Below are 21,015 nucleotides of genomic sequence, written 5' to 3'. Positions count from 1 at the left end.
CATGACTGACCCACATTTACAGAAACCCAGCCTTCCCATCCTATTAGAAAAACAGCAGCTCCATGGAAGCAAGCTTTATGAATAGCTAAATTTACAGATAAGCTTGCTTTAATTAGCTAGAGAAGAGGAGCCCCACTCCTTCTTCCAGACAAAGCCAATACTGATTTCTCTACATCTTGGCACATCTGTAAACAGCTCCTGGTCTCTTCCACTGCACTGATTAGTCTCCTTTAAATTCCTTTTGAATGTAATTAATTTGCTTCCCCCACTTTTTTAACCCATACATCAGGAAGTACATTAGCTGAGCCTTTGAACCATCAGTCTTCCAGGGATGATAGCAGTGCATGATCTCCCTGATGCTGACTACTCTGGCTTCTGTATGTGCTGAAATTTGGTTTGCTTTAGATTTTCACAATGAATCAACACATCATGGGGCAGAGGGCTAGGGGAGGAATTTGCTTAAAGAAGTTATGAGTCAAAGTTCTTTTCTGTGGTCTCATGGTCAGAATTCCAAGACACATCTATTTTCTTCCTTTTTTTCTAAAAAGAAACTCGATTAGAAATATAATTTTGTCATTCAAATGTGCTCAAAGAATTTTCCCTTCTCTTTAGGGTAACAACTCTCTACCTGTTTCCTCTCCAATACACAAGAAGAACAGACACACTTATTAAGGCCTCTTAGCAGTAATGAGGGTGGTCTGACTCAAAATGAGACGGTATGAAGTGACCACTTTGAAGCCTTCAGAGATTTATACAGGGAAATGCCCCTGTCTGCACTGCTCCCCAAAAAAAATCACTGCTTGAGGGTCAATGACCACTCCCTTCCCATCACACAAAGAAGGAGGCTAGTATTAATGACTTAACACACTTAAGTCTGCACATGTTCCTTTGGGGAGGGAAAACCTCCCTGGAAAATCCACATGGATTTCTTTGTTGAGCTTTAGAGGCTACTGTAAAATATATCTTATCATCTGAGGATTCCAGATGAAATAACCAAGAAAAAAATTGTAGGTTCAAATTTATATCTTTGGATTAGCAGGAAAAGGAATATCATGCCAAATTAAATCTCATTTTTCTTTTCCTTTTTAAATTTTATTTTCCTTTCTCTCTCTCTCTCACTCTTTTTAATTCTTTCCTTTAAAAAAAAATGACATGTGTTTCCTGAACTGGTACATCAGGGCAATTCTGCAAATCTGGCATATCTGAATGTCAGCAAGGCATCTGACAAAATCTCTCATGAGATCCTAGAGGATAAGACAGGAAAAATGTGGGCCAAATGACAAGCCAAAGAAAGAGGTTTAAAGCGGATTGAATTTCAGTATTCATAAGGCAGAGTGTCAACTTGGAGAGAAGTCTCCAGTGGCTTGCCTCAGGGCTCTGAATTCACTCTTGTATCCGTCAACATTTTTCCTAATGGCTGGGATTAGGTCATGGCCTTCTAACCAAATGTTCATATGCTTCAAAACCGGGAGGGAAAACAAATACACTGGGGGACAAAATCAGGCCCAAAATGATTTCAGGGGCTAGAACAGTGGTTCTTAAAGTGTGATCTGCACATCACCTACATTAGAATCATCTGGGATGCTGATGCCTGACCCAGCAGTCCCATTACTGGGTATATACCCAAAGGAATATAATTCATTCTATTATAAAGATACACACACGTATGTTCATTCCATGTACCCCTGAACTTAAAATAAAATTTGAAGAAAACAAAAATTTTAAAAAGGCAGAAGCTTGGCCTACCCACACCTGCTGACTCCATGCGGACCACTCTTTAAGATACATTGAACTGGAACACAGACACATCCTTCTCTATACACACATGGAAAAAGTCACGGAACTGTAGATATCTCAAGATTAGCAAAACCTGAAAGTTTTTTCTTTTTTTTCTAAGTATCTTTTGAAAGGAATCTAAGCTGGAGGCTGATGGGTATCTAGATGGTGGCAGAAGGATTAAAGCCAAGTGACACTCAGGTAGGATGGAGGAATGTTCCAGATCTACCTTTAGGGGTCCCTCTTACGAGGCAGGATCTCATAATGATCTCCCATCAGGAAAGGAAAGGTTTTGTTAGAGGTGCCTTCTTGGGAGACAGTGCCTCTGCAGGTGATTCCATTAGCTTTGTCACTTTAATAACAACCAGATTTACCAAATGAAAACGATACAAAATATTGAACAAAGAACAATATAAATATTGCTTGTTCCTGAAAATGACACTCCAGCTGACCCCCCACTAGGAGTTTCTGTGAATTTTATATTTTAAACGCCAATTCTGAAATCCACTTCTAAGGGCCAGTTTAAGACTCATGCAACTTTCAAATTTGAGGAAATTAAAAATACATGTGAAGCTACGTCTTTTTACTATTAAATACTGACAGTTGATATTAAAATCTGGAATCAAAGGAAAATCCAGCTCCTGCCCCTTAACATGAAGCATTTTCATGAGGTCTCTGTCTCCTAACATAATATGCAATTGATTTGAGCCAGAGTTCAATTTTCTCCTTGATATCCTGGCATTTTATGAGATTTAGCCTTCTGAAAGTAACTTTAATGCAGCAATGAAGAACCAACAAAAACTCATGAAGCAAAAATCCTGCTGAAAGGACAAAAACCACCCAACAATGTTTGAGAAAAAGACAGCATCTCATATTTCCTTCATTTTCTTTTTAACACCTGGTACACTCATCTTCTCGTAAATATTCAATCAATATTTCAAAAATATATCCCTTTAAGAAAAAAAGGAAGTACTTAAAGTAGGATAGTAATTCATAAATTTTTCATTTTTCCTGGACTGTTAATATAATTCACCAAAAAACCCCCAAATTTTAAAATGAAAAAGTTAATTGAATAATTATAACTACCTATCTGCATAAACAAAAATATATCTATTTATTTCTTAAAAGTCAGATCAAAGGTGTTTCGGAAGGAAGGATAATTAATGTTACGTTTTATAACAGGTTAAATTCGAAAAAAAATTTGAATGCACCCACCACATGGAAGGAGTAGTGAAAAAAAAGTGGTGAAAGACAGATTTCACTCTTGTCACCAAGGCTGGAGTGCAATGGCGTGATCTTGGCTCACTGCAACCTCCGCCTCCCACGTTCGAGCAATTCTCATGCCTCAGCCTCCCAAGCAGCTGGGAGTACAGGCATATGCCACCACACTCAGCTAATTTTTGTATTTTAGGAGAGACAGGGTTTCACCATGTTGGCTAGGCTAGACTCAAACTCCTAATCTCAAGTGATCCACCTTCCTCGGCCTCCCTAAGTGCTGGGATTACAGGCGTGAGCCACCGCGCCTGGCCCAACTCCTAGATATATAAGAATATAAAAGAAGTTCCAGTGCCTAAGTTCTTACTTTCTCTTTTAACATTTGGATAAATGAGTCATTGGATAAATGAGTCAAGCTGCATCTCATTCTTAATATGGCTATAATCTATTCTTATAAAAACAAAAAGACAGGAAACAGACTATTGCCAGGGAATGAGGAGAGGCAGAATGAGGAGTGACAGTTTAATGGGAATGGGTGATGGTAGGGTGATGAAAATGTTTTGGAACTAAATAGTAGTTGTACAACACTGTGAATGTACTAAATGCCACTGAAGGGTACACTTTAAAATGGGGAATTTTATACTATGTGAGTTTGACCTTAATAGAACAAAAACAAAACCAGAATTCTAAGGTTTCTCCAAGGACTTTATGCTATCAGCAGCTCACTCACATAGAGAAGTCAACTGAGGGTATGAGGATGAAAAATGGGAATCTATATTCCAGCACCCACTCACAGAAATGTGATCCCATATCTTTCCCAAACTATAAAAGAATTCTAGCTGCTAAACCAAAGACTGAAGTGTCACCAAGAGGTAGTCTCTCACTAGAGAGCTGGCCTGATGGTTAGAGGAACTGATTTGCCTCAGCTCTATAAAGCAAGCTAAATTGTGTTGGCTGTGTATTATCTCTGAAGTATGGATAATTATGCCTCACAGTGTTACTGTGAAGGACACATGGTCACTGCCTCACGTGATGGAGCACAGTCAACATGGTTTCTTTGGGGTCGTTCAGACAAAAAGAAAAGAAACATCTGTATAAACTACAATGGACAGATCAAGCTGATAGCCAAGTCTTGTTGTCCTGGAAGAGGAAGATAGGGCAGGCATACAGAACCGATTAAAGACCACAAAGCACTGAGAGCCACAGAGCAAGTGGAATTTCATGTACCAGGTCCAAAGTGTTCACTCCAAGCATTAGCAAGAGGCACAAGGAATGTCAAATGTCGACTGCAAATGGGAATCTTTAAGGTGAGAGACACTCATTCCATGTGGTGAGTGCATTCACATTTGTTTTCAAATTTAACCTTCCTCACACAAAATCCCTGTTATAAAACATAGCATCAATTATCCTTCCTTGAACACACACACACACACGCGCACACACACACACACACACGAATCAGTTTACATGATGGCATTCTGACTCAATGACATCATCAAGCAAGAGAACTATCCATCTTGTCTCTCACGGTTACTTCCTCCAAACATTCTTCCAGCTCAGAACCTAACCAGTCCCTTTAGGTTGATTTTTTTACCTCATCTACCTCACAGCCACTCTGGGATATCAGTCTTCCAAACTATGGCCTGATTCCTTGTTGACCTTCTTCTGTACTTATTTGGATAGAATGAAGAAACCAAAATTCTTCCACTCCAAAGACCCTGTTCTAGTAATTTCAGCAATTCTGAAACAGTGACAAACATAAAGTTCAAACCCAAATGTAAAAAGATGGATTTTTTCCCCTAGTATTTATGATGTTTTTGATCACATCTCTGAAGACTCTGCTCCTGACTGTGAAGAGATGAGGATGCCAAATCCAAGATAACCCACAAATCTTGGTCTCATTTGTTCATAAGACCCTCCTGCTGTCAGAAAATGAACTGTCCCAGTCCAAGGTTTAAGACATTTTTTTCTCATCTACAATCCCAACAGTGACTTTGGTGGAGGCAAGGACAGAATCATCTGCTTCAGTCTAGCTTACCTTAGAACTGCCTGGTATAGATAGAAAAGATGCTTTCTTGCTCATCATCATGGGGACCTTTTTCCTGGTCCAGTCAAAAAGGATAACTCCATCAAAAGTAGCTTCTGCTACCTTCCAGAAGAGAAACAAAGCTATGGCTTGGCAAATACAGAAATGCTTGACACTTTAATGCTTTTGTGGTTCAAATTTATGAATGTATTTTGGATTGAGGAAAGTGAAATAAACATAGAAGAATCTGAGCAATGTGCTTTGTGCTATATGTAAAATAACTCACTTATTATATAGCACAAAATCACTTGTGGAACAAGCTTAAAACTTGGTTTTCCAAGCTGAAGGAGGAAAACAGAATATTTTTAAAGAGGTTGGAAAAGTGTTTCTTACGGAAAGCATATGGAGAGAGGAGTGGCGGGGGGTATGATAACAAGGCCAAAGGTCTAAATTGGAAAAACAATGCTATTGTCTGAACGTTTTGTGCACCCAAATTTCCTGCGTTGAATTCGTAACCCCCAAGGTGATGATATCAGGAAGTAGGGCCTTTGGGAAGTGATTAGATCACAAGGCAGCAGTCCTCAGTAATGGGATTAGTGCCCTTATAAAAGCAACCTGAGAAAAACCCTTCATCCCTTCCACCATGTAAAAACATAACCAGAAAGCACCATCCATGAAACAGAAAGCAGGTCCTCACTAGACACTGAATCTGTCGGCTCCTTGATCTTAGACTTTTGAGCCTCTAGTAATGTGAGAAATACATTTCCATTATTTATAAGCTACTCAGCTTATGGTATTCTGTTAGAGCAATCCAAATGGACTAAGACAAACACCAAAGTATTTTTGCAAAGAAATAACAGAAGAAGTCAATGCATATAAAATAAAAATTCAGAGACTTCAGAATGAAGATATTTTTAAAAATCTTTAAGAGGATGGTGAAAATCAAGGCCCTTGAGATAGTTGAAATAGTATGTAATGCCTTATGTGAAAACTGCTGTCTGAAATGAACCTACATTTCCAACTGGGGTATAAGAGAGAGCATCTGCTGAAGAGAGGCAAGGGTATGGAGGTCTTGGTGAGCTTCAGTCACCAATAATAGGCTTATAAGACCTTAATGAAAAATAGAAGAAAGATTATAACTATCTTGATGATAAAGTCTCCTGGATAATAGAAATATAAGAAGTATGAGCCAAACCACTGGCCAAGAGAGCATTAAACACATTTTAAGAGAAGAGCAAGCCAGGTGACCATAACACACTGGCAATCTGAAATAACAAACTTTATAAGAAAGTGATGGGCAGATCTGTGGTTGTCGGCTCTATTGGAGTAGCGAGTAAGAAGCCATAAATGTAAGCTAAAATCCTTCCTAGGGTCAATGACACAGTGAAAATTATTTAAAAGTTAACTATTTTTTAAAATGTAAGCTACTATAATTTTTGCCACTACTATAAATGGCTGAAAAAAATGACACAAACTACAGTATTTGTAGTTCTTCATAGAGCCACAGTGTCTCCATTTTTTTCATCAAAACATACATTATTAAAAGCTTTGAACCACAAAAGAACAAAGATACTGGAACAGATCCCTCATGTGCTCGAAGGTAAAGCTGATGTCCAGAGAACATGCCTTCCTCATCTAATTCAACCTTTGGAAAGGAATCAGAGATAGACACTGAGCTGCTGTTACATCTACATAGCTAGCCCTTCTTTCTTTTCCTTTCCTTCCAAAAATACCTACTGAGCAGTGATCATATTCCAGGTTCTGACTGAGCCAGATATGGGACCCAATCGTGCATCAGAAATAAATCCTGCCTTCAAGGAGCCTACAATCAAGCAGAAATAAGGAATAAGAGGAATATACAGCTGATCCTGAACCAAGAGAAAGTATTGCCAACTGATGTAAATTTAAGCTGAGCCTATATAACCACATCCTGGGCATGCTCAATAATTCTAATAAAACTAGCTGACCCTGCAGAGCTAGTTGGAAACAGACAGTGAGATATCTTACAGCAGGAGTAGGAATATCAGCTAGAAAAGTTTTATCACTTTTTATCTGGGCAGCTGAACAGAATCTTAATACAGACAAAACATACAACATGGAGTCAGAACTTAGTGACTGAACAAGTGTTTATTTCCTGGGTATTTGTGAAGCACAGCTCTATTTTTAAGAAATTATCCCACACCTCAGTATCCTTATTTGAAAAATGGTGATAGGGCTGATAACTCACTGGGTATTTTTATTATAAGTATAAAATAACACATGCAACAATACATTTAAAACTCTTAGCCATTATACGTCCATTATATGTCCTTCTTCAAGATGTTTTGTGAAACTACAGCTTATGGTCATAAACATGTCTTCCCATGCATGAGCCTGGGTTGGGTTTCACTCATTTCTTCCTAGTCTTACACGTACAGACTGTACAGGTCTGAAAATTTATACCTCAGTATCCTTTAAGCCCTTTAAAAAGCTGCTTCCAATGAAAGTCATCTTTTTAATGTCCATTGAAGAGAATTTACACTGTATTTATGGCCTGGACATAATCATTACCTTCCAATAAAAATGACTCATTAAATAAAAAGCAATTTTCACCTGTGAGCTCTTAGAATATATTTGCTTACTCATGGAAATTCAGTAGCCTCTTGCTCAATATTTTCTGCATTTCTCAGTACAATTATTTGGGGTTCATATATATGTCTATTCAAATTTTGCCAAATCTGAGCAACTCAGAAACACTAAGAAGACAGAAAATAATAACAACGAACACCAAAGCAGATAAAACCACAACCACTATCCAAAGTGAGAGATTCTGGGATCCATTTGAGAGGGGCAGTAACGCTTCTGACCTTTATTCAGCTTCTGGTTAGAAGCCAAAACACAGCAGGACTGCTGGTTCCAACATCTTTATTAAGAATCCCATGAACCGACTAGGAAATATTCCCCTGCAACAACCAGTAGACATGTTCTTGAAAGTGACAGATCATCTATCTGAAGCTGGTTACCAAGCTCTGCATGTTAAGTGAGCATTTGAGATCCCCAGAATGATTCACTATTCGTCTGAGAGCCCACAGCACATTTGCTTGCGTTCCCCACACAGGCTGCTTTCCCACTGTATTTCCCTCTGTCTGAAACCAGAACTGATATCAGACAAAGCAAACAATTTAATTTTACTAAAAGACTGGAAACTTGACCTCACAGCTGGAGAAACTGCTTTGGTTTGCTCAGGACGAAAAAATGCAGAAGCCTCTCTTTCCCCATCCACCCCCAGCAAAGTGGTCTACCAGTCAATTCCAGGGGAGACTTTCCACATCCCAGTACTCAGCCCACGGGAAGACAGAGTACAGGGGGACAAACTCTTTAACATGCACTGCCTGAAGCCACAAGGGGATGCTTTCTATTTATTTGTGTTTTTCAAAGCTTTCTAATATTTTATACAATGCTACTGTTTCTCATTTTAATATCTGGCGTTTTAATGTAGGGCTTATTTATCTTACCAAAAACAACATAATAATTGCAGAGTAGAAAAACACTTTGGGAAAAGAAGTGTTTGCATATGTTAATGACTTAATTTAAAGAGTTCTGTGAGTAAAAGCAGAAGATGTGTGATAAAAGAAAATGTGCTTTCATCTTTGCTTCAGATGTTAGCTATGATCTTTTTAGGTCAGTAAACAACAAAATGTGAACTACTAAGTTGTAAAATACCATAAAGGATGGTCACCAAACATCTCACAATATAAGTATAAAGTGCATACAAAGTCAACTCTGGCATCAGCATCTAATAAAAGGTGATGCTTACTTACAGCCATGTCAGTAACTCCACGTCTCAGTAATAAATACAGCTAACAATGAAAACCTAAGACCTCAAATGCACCTGCTAAATTATCAAGACAGCCTTGAACAAAATAGTACCCATGTTTACAAGTCCTGGGTTCAAGGGTCAGTTGTGCCACTGACTATCCCTGGGGCTAAGGGAAAATAACTTCATCTCCATAAGTCTCATCTTCCTCAAATGTCAACCATGGGCATGCGCTCAAGCCTCCAAAGAATCCTTAAACAATTTTTACAAAATCCAATTCTAGACTGGGTGTGGTGGCTGACACTTGTAATCTCAGCTACTTGAGAGTCCAAGGCAGGAGGATAGCTTGAGTCTAGGAGTTCACGACCAGCCTGGGAAACATGGCAAGACCCTATCTCTACAAAGATGAAAATAAAAATAAATTAGTTGAGGGTGGTGGCAAGCATCTGTAGTCCCAGCTCCTTGGGAGACTGAGGTGGGAGGATCGCTTGAGCCCAGGAGTTTGAGGCTGCTGTAAGCTATGACCCCACAACTGCACTCCAGCCTGCATCTTGGGAGACAGAGACAGGGTGCCCTGTCTCAGAAAAATCCAATTATATAATAAGTTTAACAGGATATATATTAAATTACTCTAATTATTTGACAATTACTAATTTAGGTATGGTGTGTGTGTATGTGTGTGTGTGTGTGTGTGTGTGTGTGTGCGCATGTTTTATTAAACAGGTCAGCATACTTCCACTTTCTCTGCGTGAATATTTTACGCTCCCAACTAGAATGGAATTCCTCTAAACCAGGGAGATAGCTCCATGTCCAGCAATTCAGACAACACGCCTGACATAGCAGCTCTTCAGTTCAACTTTAAGTCATGTTTAAGGATGCTACACTGTACAATAAAAAAAAAACTGCTGTAAGACAGTATTCAGAAAAATGGAACTTCAGAAGGAAGATGGGATATATACATACAATTAACAACAGTAAAGGGTGGAGTGAGTGTTTTTCCTTTTATGGTACAGGCATGATGGAGTGAAGGGAAGTTTCAGATGGGGTCCATTTACATTACAACTTTTGATTCACTGTTAAATAGTTTTAAACAGGCTACTTCTATGCTTAACAAATCTGCATTTATAATTGTGTATTTCAAATTACATTCTTCCTACAGTTCATAGTGGGTTTTTAAATCACAAAGAGTAGTTGTCAGAGTTTGTGGCAATCAGTCAAACTTATTCTCCATCTTTCTTGCCTTCCTGCAAGTTAAAATACCAGGTAACAAATCTAAAATTCCTTCAGGACTTTATCCAGAGGTTGTCTCTCCCTAGTGAGGCCTTCTTTGGAACTCACCACCACCTGTACAATTTCTTGATCCTTCAATTGCATTATTTTTCTGCTTAGGACTTGATAATAATCAAGAAAAACATGCATAATGTGTGATATGTTAGACAGTTTTAAGTGCAACATCCCCACTAGAATATACAATGCTTAATTTTAGGTGCTAACTTAACTGGATTAAGAGATACCCAGATAGGTGAAAAAGCATTATTTCTGGGTATGTTAGTGAGGGTGTTTCGGAAGAGACTGACATTTGAGTCAGTGGGCTAAGTAAGGAAGATTCATCCTCATCCAATGTGGGTGGGCACCATACACCTAGAGGGGGACCCAGATAGAACAAAAAGGCAGAGGGAAAGCAAATTCTCTCTCTCTCTCTGAGAGTCCTTTGGCCACAGACTGAGAGTTATACCATAGTCTCCCCTGGTTTTGAGGCTTTTGAACTTGAATTGACCCATGCTACCGGCATCTCTCCTTCTCCAGCTTACAGATGGACTCTCATAGAACTTAGCCTCCATAATCACATGAGCCAATTCCCCTAATAAATCCCCTCTCATACATCTATATCCATATCTATCTATGCCTCTGTGTGAGTGTGAGTGTGTGTGTGTGTGTGTGTGTGTGTGTGTGTGTGTGCCTACATTATCTCCACTGGTTCTGTCTCTCTGGAAACCCTGCCTAACACAGAATGTTACAAGGATAAAGATTTTTGCCTATTTGGATCACTCTTTTAACTCAGTGCCTAGAATATTGTAGGAGTTCATCACGTGTTCATTATAACATTATACACTACATATTGCATAATATATAATACATATTATAATGAATACATGAATATTACAGATATTCCCTTTAAGCTCCTATCAACAAAAGCACATGAGAAAACAGAATGCACAAGGTAGACACAAAAATGTGCACAAAAAGATCCAAACATACCTACTCCAAGAGCAGTATGTGGTCAGGACAAGAGATAGAACCATGGATTTAGACGAGGCTGAGTTATAGCCTTGGCTCTGTTAGTAGTTCTGTGGACTTGGGCAAATTATTTCACTTCTCTAAATTTCAGTTCCCATGCCCACAGATCTGGAGCAATAAGAGTACCTACCTCATAAGTTTAATGTGAGGCATGAATGAGCTCAAGTACATGAAACACCTTACAGAGTATCTAGCAGATAGCAAGCTCTCAGTAAGTACTAGACGATGGTGGTGATGGTGCTAAGGAGGAGGATAAGGTAGAGGAAGTAAAGATGATTGTGACTAGGAAGGAAGATGGAAAATAGCAGATTAAATTCTCAAACTCCTTCACTTCAGCCCCTCTACTTCCCTCCCGATTTCCAGCTCATGAATTCATACACGTACATTCCATAAAATAGCACTCTGACTTTGGATACTTGAAAGAAAGGATGGGTGCTTTTTAAAAAATCGTTTGCTGGCCGGGCGCGGTGGCTCATGCCTGTAATCCCAGCATTTTGGGAGGCTGAGGCAGGCGGATCACAAGGTCAGGAGATCCAGACCATCCTGGCTAACACGGTGAAATCCCATCTCTACTAAAAATACAAAAAATTAGCCGGGCATGGTAGCAGGCACCTGTAGTCCCAGCTACTCGGGAGGCTGAGGCAGGAGAATGGTATGAACCCGGGAGGCAAAGCTTGCAGCGAGCCGAGATCGCGCCACTGCACTCCAGCCTGGGTGACAGAGTGAGATTCCATCTCAGAAAAAAAAAAAAAAAATTGTTTGCCCATGTCAATCAAAGAATGCAAAGTGCTGCTACTTTTCCTCTTTGTAGTTCTAAGCAGTCCAGGTTCCAGAGACACAGGGATCACAAAACCTTGATAAACCAGAACCCTTGAGAAATGTGTCATTTTGCACACTTCAGTTTTCCAAGTAGTTGAGCAGCCTGTCAGATGGTCATCATAATTTTATGGGCTTTGTTTTGTTTTTTTAGTTTTCTATTTTTGATTTTAAAAATCTTTCCAAAGTGCATTACAATTCTCTTTCCAGGTCCAGTTTGTGCACCACCAAGATCTGCTCAGGCCAACCTGTACCACAGACACCTAAACATCGACTGTTCACTCTACTCCCTGATAAGAACTCTCTGTTCCTACCACAGAATAAGGAAGCCCCCCAGTCCAGTACTCATTGATAAAAGACAGATAGTAATGTGAACACTGACCAGATAGTACCCACAGAAGTACTAGCTTCCCACTAGTACTTCCCAGAAGTTTTGTGACTTAATGGCCTATATGGCAGATTTCACCAATAAAAGGCCAGAAATGGGCAGGAGGCAGCAGAGAAACTGCTTACCCTTCCTTCCAACTCCAGGTAAATGGTCCATAATAGAGTGGTTCTCAGTGCCCTCTCTAGAGACAGGCAGAGCGACTGAAAACAGGCTGAGTATTGTTGTGAAGCTGTGACCAACTTAAAAACACACCAATTTATATGTGGTCTCCATTTCATCCCATATGACTTCTTTTTCCTCACTCTTGCTCCCCTGTGATTAGTAAAACATTAGCATGTACTGTAACTTTTCCTTTAGGTTCTGTTTTCTAGGGAACCTGGGCCTTGACAATGATCCTAACTTCATTTCAATCATCACCTAGCTATTATGCTGCATGGGAATGAATGAAGTGATGAGCACTCTTTGGGCTTAAAGCCTCCATTTGTGGGGCGGGGAGGGGTATACAGAGTCCCGCTCTGTTGTCCAAGCTGGAGCACAGTGGCACGACCTCTGCTCACTGCAATCTCCACCTCCAGGGTTCAAGCAATTTTCCTGCCTCAGTCTCCTGAGTAGTTGGGATTACAGGCGTGTGCCACCACACTCGGCTAATTTCTGTATTTTTTAGTAGAGATGGTGTTTCACCATGTTGGCAAGATTGGTCTCAAACTCCTGGACTCAACTGATCCATCCGCCTCGCTTCCCAAAGTGCTGGGATTACAGGCGTAAGCCACTGCACCTGGCCTGGGCTTACAGCCCCTAAGGAGGTACTTAGGGCTGTTTATCCTGAAAATGTCTGAAGTCCCAAGATTAAGCCTTCAGACTCTGGTTCTGACCTACCTCATTCAAATCTCAGCTCCACCACAAGCTGTGAAATCTTGGACAAGAAATTTAAAATCAAGTTTTTGTTTCTCATCCATAATATGTGGATAATCAGAGTACATACCCCATAGAATCCTTGTGAAAAGAAAATAAGTCAATACTTATTTAACACCTGGCACAGAAAAACACACAATGAGAGTTAGTGATCTCTTTCTCCTGCTGCCTGATTTACGGGGTTATTTCCCACTGCTGTAAGTATGACCATCTATTGCAATATCTCCACTTTGCAATTTCTAAAATGCTATAGGATTACATATCAGGAAATCTATCTTATTAGAATTATGTGCAAAGTGAAAGTAAGTAGGGACTGAATAAAAATCACAGAGTTAATGTATATTAGTGCAAACTCTGTAGAAAGCTCCCAATAGCCATTATTGCTTACATCCTGGTTCTTGAACATATTTTACCAAATTATGAAGTTCTAAATGAGCTAAAGTATTATTACCTATGTTTGAGTCATGCTGTATTCCTATAGAATATAGAATTTTGAGTTAGCATAATCACCCTTGAGCACCTACAGTATCTCAGTTGTGAAACAAGAATTTAGTGACCATAAACCAAACTCAAACTCACTCCATTTCTGATGGTTTACCTTCTAGGATAAATATCAGTCTAGGATAAATTAGCGGTCAGATGAAAGAAAGAGTACATGTGATATTTTAGCATCTAAAGCAGTATTGTATAAAATGGTTATCCAATATTTAATAACTGTGTTTTTATTTCAAGGCTAATTCAGTTTAATCATTATTCCTTTATTAACCAAATATTCTATTAGAAGTATCCTCAAGGTGTAAGAAAGAAATACCTAACTCTACCCAGTATCAGGGAGAGATGTGTGATACGTATGAGGACAGAGGACCAACACGCATGAAGAAGACTAACCTTACTTTCCATCTTCACAGCCCCATTCACAACCTCAGAGCTCATACTTGCATAGCCTGAGTAAAGAATTTTCTTTCAAAGCCGACCTCAAAGTAATGTTTCTTTTTAAGAATCATGGTGCTTTATTTAGGGTTTAGTCAATGAAATCAGAAACATCCTACCAAACCAACGGCCCACATGGATGGAAATTATGGATTCTAAGATACACTACTAATATATAGATTATAAGTTAGATTATTTATAGTAAATTACAACAATAATGTGCAAATTATGATTAATTGAAACTTCTTATAATTTAGGGAAAACCTTCAAGTTACACTTTTAGAATATGGAAAATGAATCTGAGTGAAAGAACTCTGGGACAGTTATTAGCGCAGCTCTCAAAAGCCCTTTTAGTGTGCTTCCTGGATGCTGGTATATTGTTACTCATGATTTTCCAAAGATATTTTATGAGAAGGAGTGAGCCCAAGAAATAATACAATTCTTTCAACAGCCAACTGCTCCGAAAAAGCAGTGGGACCAAAGCTCCACACTTATTGAACTTGCAGTTTTTTTTGTTTTTCTTTTTTTTTGAGACAGAGTTTTGCTCTGTCACCAGGCTGGAGTGCAGTGGCGCAATCTCGGCTCACTGAAACCTTTGTCTCCCAGGTTCAAGCGATTCTCCTGCCTCAGCCTCCCGAGTAGCTGGGACTACAGGCGCGTGCTACCATACCTAGCTAATTTTTGTATTTTTAGTAGAGACAGGTTTTACCATGTTGACCAGGATGGTCTCAATCTCTTGACTTCATGATCTGCCCGCCTTGACCTCATGATCTGTCTGCCTTGACCTCCCAAGACCTTGCAGATTTCTTATTCTTCAAAGGCTGCTTTGGCTACAGAATTTCCAGGGCACCTCCTCAAGCTATACAGAGACACCAAAGAGCCAGATCCACTCACATACAAACTTGGTCTATGTCCTTTGCAACATTTGTCTGTTGGTTAAGTAATATACAAGAGAAGCGACAACCTAAAACCTGGTCTAACCAGGTCTCTTTGGCATCAACCTTAAAATCAGGACTAGACTTTGTGGCCTGGCCCAGCTCAGACACTTCCTGCAATAACATTTAAAGACTTCTTTCAGAAAAATGTTCATTTACCAGTAATGCTGGGCAGATGCAGATTTAACATGAAGCTATTAAAGCCAACACTTCCAAGCCCCAAGGAGGATCCTAACAATGATTCACATTGTCCTACATTTCTATAAATTTTGCAAAATATATTTTAACCGCATCAGTTCAAAATTTCTATTCTCTTTCCCCTTGATTACATTTTACATCACATTAGGTGAAGTGGTTGCAGCCAGTATACAGATCTGTCTAAAAGAGAATTAAGTTGAGGATACATTTAGTTTTCATTTAGTGGGATTATTTATATGATTCGTCTTCAATTCCATACATATATATACACATACACACACACTGGAATGACTAACAACAGTATATATATGTGTGTGTATATATATGTGTATATATATGTGTGTATATATATATGTGTGTATGTGTGTGTGTGTGTATATATGTGTGTATATGTGTGTGTATATATATATATATACACACACATACTGTTGTTAGCCATTCCAGTGTAGAAATGGCTTCCAAAAACACTCCCACTATCCATTGCACTGAGACACCAAGCATTTTATCATGGAAGTAAGACAAATACTGGTATCACCATATGAATATAACCTGAGGTGGGTGGCACTAGAATTACAGCAGTTGTGGAGGAGAAATTAGGCTAAAATGAACAAAGCCACAAGCTACTCTGTGGAAAACTACCAAATGATTAGACATGTAAACTTGTCACTAGAAGATGTGGTTCTTGCGTACAGAGACAAAATGAAAGTTCTCTCCTGGATGATGCAGCATACAAGTTAAAAATGCACTGCAAGTTTTTTCTTTTGTTGACAAAACTCACAGACACAGAAATTACTAGTTTTTTTGTTGTTGTTCTTTATGGAACACAGACTTGCAGCAGTATTATTAATAGCAAGAGTCTCTGTAACAGTTTATACGAAAAATAAACTTGATAGAGGTTTTTCCAAATTTGACATAATGTTAAAAATTGACATGTCATTAAAAATAACAAGTTGTGACTTTGGAGAAATGGTTCTAAACTCTCAATAATAAAAAACACAAATTTCAGTCAACCACACTGGAGAAAAATTAAATAATCTTTCTTATTTTCTATGGCAATGATTACAAAATTGTTATCCTAGGGAAAGGCAATCAAGCAAAATTTCAACCCAAAAATGTAAGAAAAAAAGCATTAGAGGGGTGTGTCAGGCATTTAAAAAAATACTATGTTATTCTTCTGAGTTTTGTGGTATCTGTCATATTTGTTGACTTTCAAACTTTTAAGTTGCTGTGATTGTTTTCCTTGTTCTAAACAAACATAATTTTGTTCTTATAACTTATTCTTTCTCTCAAAGCAGGCATTCGAAATAGTATGAGCTTCAAGCCCCACAAAACTGGGATTCATTTCTGGGATTAGGCATTCCTTGACAATTAACCCTTGCTTAGATAGCATTATCAACTCACTTCAGTGCTCTAGTTATCCTTCATACTGTTGTGTCTCCAATTGGAATTTGTAAAACTCATCCCACAATGCCGAAGGATGGGCCTAAGGTCACAGGGAACATGATGAATGATCAGTAGAAGACACTCATTTATGTTGTACCACATGGTGTGCAATTAGATTACATGCTTTTCTGTCTCTACTATCAGTTTTTTTTTTTTTTTTTTTTTGGAGGCAAGGTCTCACTCTGTCATCCAAGCTGGATTGTAGTGGCATGATCACAGCTCACTGCTGCCTCAATTTCCCAGGCTTAAGTGAACTTCCCATGTTAGTCCTCCCCTGCCCCACTAGCTGGGACTGTGGGTGAGTGTGCCACCATGCCCACCTTATTTATTTATTTATTTTATTTATTTTTAAATTTATTTATTTATTTTTAGAGAGAGGGTCTCACTATATTGCCCAGGTTGATCTTGAATGCCTGGGCTCAAGCAATCTTCCTGTTTTGGCCTCCCAAAGTGCTGAGATTACAGGTGTGCACCACCATGCCCAGCCTCTACTACCAGTTCTTCATTTAATCATCTGTACCAGTTGGCACCACATGCCCAGACAGCCACCATGGCTGCCTACAAGCTGGTGCTGATCCACCACAGAGAGAACACGTGGAACCTGGAGAACTGCTTTAGTGGGTGGTACAATGCCAACCTGAGCCCGGCAGGCCATGAGGAGGCAAAGTGCTACAGGCAGGCACTGGGACGCTGGCTCTGAATTTGACATCTGTTTCACCTCAGTGCAGAAGAGAGTGATCTGGACCGTCTGGACAGTGCTAGATGTTATTGATCAGATGTGGCTGCCAGTAATGAGGACTTGACACCTCAATAAGGGCACTATGGGTGTCTGACCAGAGTCAATAAAGCAGAAACTTCTGCAAAGCATGGCGAGGCCCAGGTAAAGATCTGGAGGTGCACCTGTGATGTCCCACCACCTCTAATGAAGCCCAACCATCCTTTCTACAGCAACATCAGTAAGGATGGCAGGTATGCAGACCTCACTGAAGATCAGCTACCTTCCTGTGAGCATCTGAAGGACACTACCACCAGAGCTCTACTCTTTTGGAATGAAGAAATAGCTCCCCAGATCAAGCAGGGGAAATGAGTACTGATTGCAGCCCATGGAAACAGCCTTCCAACCATTGTCAAGCATCTGGAAGGTCTCTGAAGAGGCTATCATGGAGCTGAACCTGTCAACTGGTTATTCCCATTGTCTATGAATTGGACAAGGACTTGAAGCCCATCACGCGCATGCAGTTCTTGGGGGATGATGGGTAAAGCCATGGAAGCTGCAGCTGCCGAGGGCAAGGCCAAGAAGTGAGGCTGGCGGGCAAGCTACTGTCCCCAGGAGCACCCTCCCTGTCTGTCACATCCCTGTGCACCTCCCTCCTGGACATGTCACACTGACCACATCTGTAGGCATCTTAAGTTGTAACTGCAGATGGGGATCAGTGGCTCCCATTTTCATTGTAGCCATTTTGTCTCCTGTAGCCACTCCCTTTACAACCTAGTCAGAATAATGCTTCTAGGGCACGGGTTCTCAGTCCAAGCTGAGGAAAAGCTCTCCTTGTCCAAGAGAGTTGAAAGGTAGTGACCTGCGTTTTTGCCAGTGCTTTGTTTACTAAGGACTAGTGGTGAGGAACCATGCTAAGCCATGACCAATGAGGAGACGCAAGAGAGCCGATCTGCTCCTAGAGCCAGTCCTGTGCTTTTCAGAGTCAGGCCTTTGCCTGGGGGCTCTAGTCACTCCAGTGGAAGATGAATGCAACCTGCATGGTGATGTGACAAACAACTCTTTCCTTCCTCACCCCAGAGAGCTGGCTCTAGCAGGTTGAGATCAATCCTGACTTTAGTGTATGTGTTACATTTACTTTTATAAAAGTATAGTGTATATAAATAATCCAAAACAATAACCTTTCTGGAGTTTCTCATGGCAGTTCAAATAGCCCCACATGTAGTCATCAGAAAATAAGCCATTCCTCACACCAATATGGGATAAGTTCCTTGACCTATGAGGGGTAGGAGTGCCTCCTGCTGTGTATTTTAGAATCTCTCCCCCACCTTGTTTCATGGCAGTGAAATGCCTCTTGGTCCTGTCCAAGTGTGTCTTTCACTGACTGACTTCTGAATCATATTCTAGTTGCTTGGCCCTGCCACATAGGCCCAGTGTTCATTTGAGCATAACTGTACTAAATCCTTTTTCCAGATCAGTATAATAAAGGAATGATGTGCATCTATACATCCTCTTCAGTGCAAAGCTCTATAACAACAGAGAATAGGCACATGATAAATGTGGAAATGAGAGAAGGAAGAAGTAGAGGTCAAGAAAAAGGAAAAACGAAGGAGGAAAGGAAGAGAGGCAGGCTTTTAAGGAAGCAAGTGGAAGAAAAAATCATAAAAATGATTTAAACTCTGTTTTACACATCTTGAAGGTAACTACAAAGTCTGTTTTTTTACCATTTGCCATATCTTTTAGGGTATGTGTATGTACCTCAAACTTTTATCTTAATTCATTTTTTTATTTGTTTGTTTTTCATACAGGGTCTCACTCTGTCACTCAAGCTGGAGTGCAATCGTGCAAACATGGCTCACTACACCCTCAACCTCCTAAGCACAAGTGATCCTCCCACCTCAGCCTCCCATGTAGCTGGGACCACAGGTGCATGCCACCATGCCCAGCTAAATTTTTTTTTTTATATTTTGTTGGTAGAGATGGGATCTTACTTTGTTGCCCAGGCTAGTCATGAACTCCTGGGCTCAAGCGATTCTCCTGCCTTGGCCTCCCAAAGAGCTAGGATTACAGGCATGAGCTGCTGTGCTTGGCCTTTTATTTTAATTCTTTCAACTTTTATTCACTTTCAGTTCAAGACATTTCATATTCAATCTGTTATTTTACTCAGTATTATTCTCACCAGCATACTGCTTTTTAAAACCAACTAGAATATTAACTATGTTACGCAAATGAAAATCTGTGAATTTAATCACAAAGAGTGGCCCAGAGGAGCCACTAAGTCCTACAACATCCAATGGGAAAATTTCGAGAGTCCTATTATATTCAATAACTTGTATACCAATGCCCAGAATTTAATATAAATTGAACTGAATCCTACACACAACTCTTTGTAGATTCTGTCTGTCGATAAGACATGCTTTCATAAAAACTGGCAAGTGAAAAATAGAGACTACAGCCCATTTTAATTTTCATTTCATTTTCTTTTCAACGAAACATTGTGAATGTAGTGGCATAGCATAAATATTTATCAAACTCTATAATTATTCCAACTGTAATGATAAATAAAAGTATCTTTCAATGTGCATACAAAACACTAGCAGAAAACCATTCTTAGAAGACTGAAATGAGATGCAAGCTATCTGAAGTCATGAAGGGCAATAAATTTATCCCACTGCCTTCTGGAGAGCCACAAATATATGACGCAATCATCTGGTAGTTTTGGTAATCTATGCTTACTAGGCTTCTGAAATTTCACTGTTTGATAATTGAAGAAATAAAAATAACACAGCATCACTTGGCACTGGAGAAATGAGGACCTTGACCTGATGGGCTGGTAAGCCATTGAAAATGTCTATTATTAAATATAAAAGGAAGATTGCATACAGAGAAAAGACCACACAAGTTTCCAGGTTGTAGGTGTGCCAGCCTATTTGGATTATCTCTTTATGGCTGTCATTATTTTTATCATTTACTAGTTATACAGAGACAATAGCAGCTCAAGCCTGATACACAATGCAGACATAAATACAGATTTGAACCAACAGTCCTCTGTTAAAACCTAAATTGCCCTCAGCCCACAGTTAAAACAAGGTCAAGAAGAAGACACCTGCTGAAAAGAGTAATAAAAACATGCCGTTTATTATTTTCCAGAAGCTTCTAATCCTTTCTCCCACCTAGGTTACATGACAACTACGAAGTTCATCAGAATGTTGTAGAGTGTTCAGGACTCCTCAGGGAAACATTATTTTTTTCTCTCAAATAATTATGGTCAAAAAGTCTAGAGCCAGAAAAGTTTCTGCTGTCACTTGATCATAACTTAATTCCTCTCCCTTGCTTGCTCGGGTCTTAAGGGGAAAATTTAAGGGCAAGCCTGGGCCAAAATGCAACAAGCCTCTTTTGATTTAGGTGGGCAAGAGTAAAAATATCATCTCAAAAAAAGAACTAGGACAGGGATGCCATTTAGTCTGGATTTGTCATGAATTAAACCAAAGCCACCAAATAACATCTGTCTTATTCCTCAACTGGTCAAAGAGGAGTTGCCAGACAAGTTTGGGAAAAAGAAGTTGG

The 21,015-nt window shown here is 39.6% G+C and overlaps 1 protein-coding gene and 1 pseudogene across 8 annotated transcripts in view; one reads left to right on the top strand and one right to left on the bottom strand.

Moving 5' to 3' along the window:
• Window positions 1-21,015, bottom strand: part of FAT3 (FAT atypical cadherin 3) — a 675,042-nt gene that overhangs the window by 511,869 nt on the left and 142,158 nt on the right. The gene's annotated exons all lie outside the window — the stretch shown is intronic.
• LOC129008233 (phosphoglycerate mutase 1-like) lies at window positions 17,284-18,036 on the top strand (annotated as a pseudogene).

The sequence above is a fragment of the Pongo pygmaeus genome, chromosome 9, assembly GCF_028885625.2.
Source record: "Pongo pygmaeus isolate AG05252 chromosome 9, NHGRI_mPonPyg2-v2.0_pri, whole genome shotgun sequence".
Lineage (NCBI taxonomy): Eukaryota > Metazoa > Chordata > Mammalia > Primates > Hominidae > Pongo > Pongo pygmaeus.
This window is presented reverse-complemented; position numbering and strand designations above follow the sequence as displayed.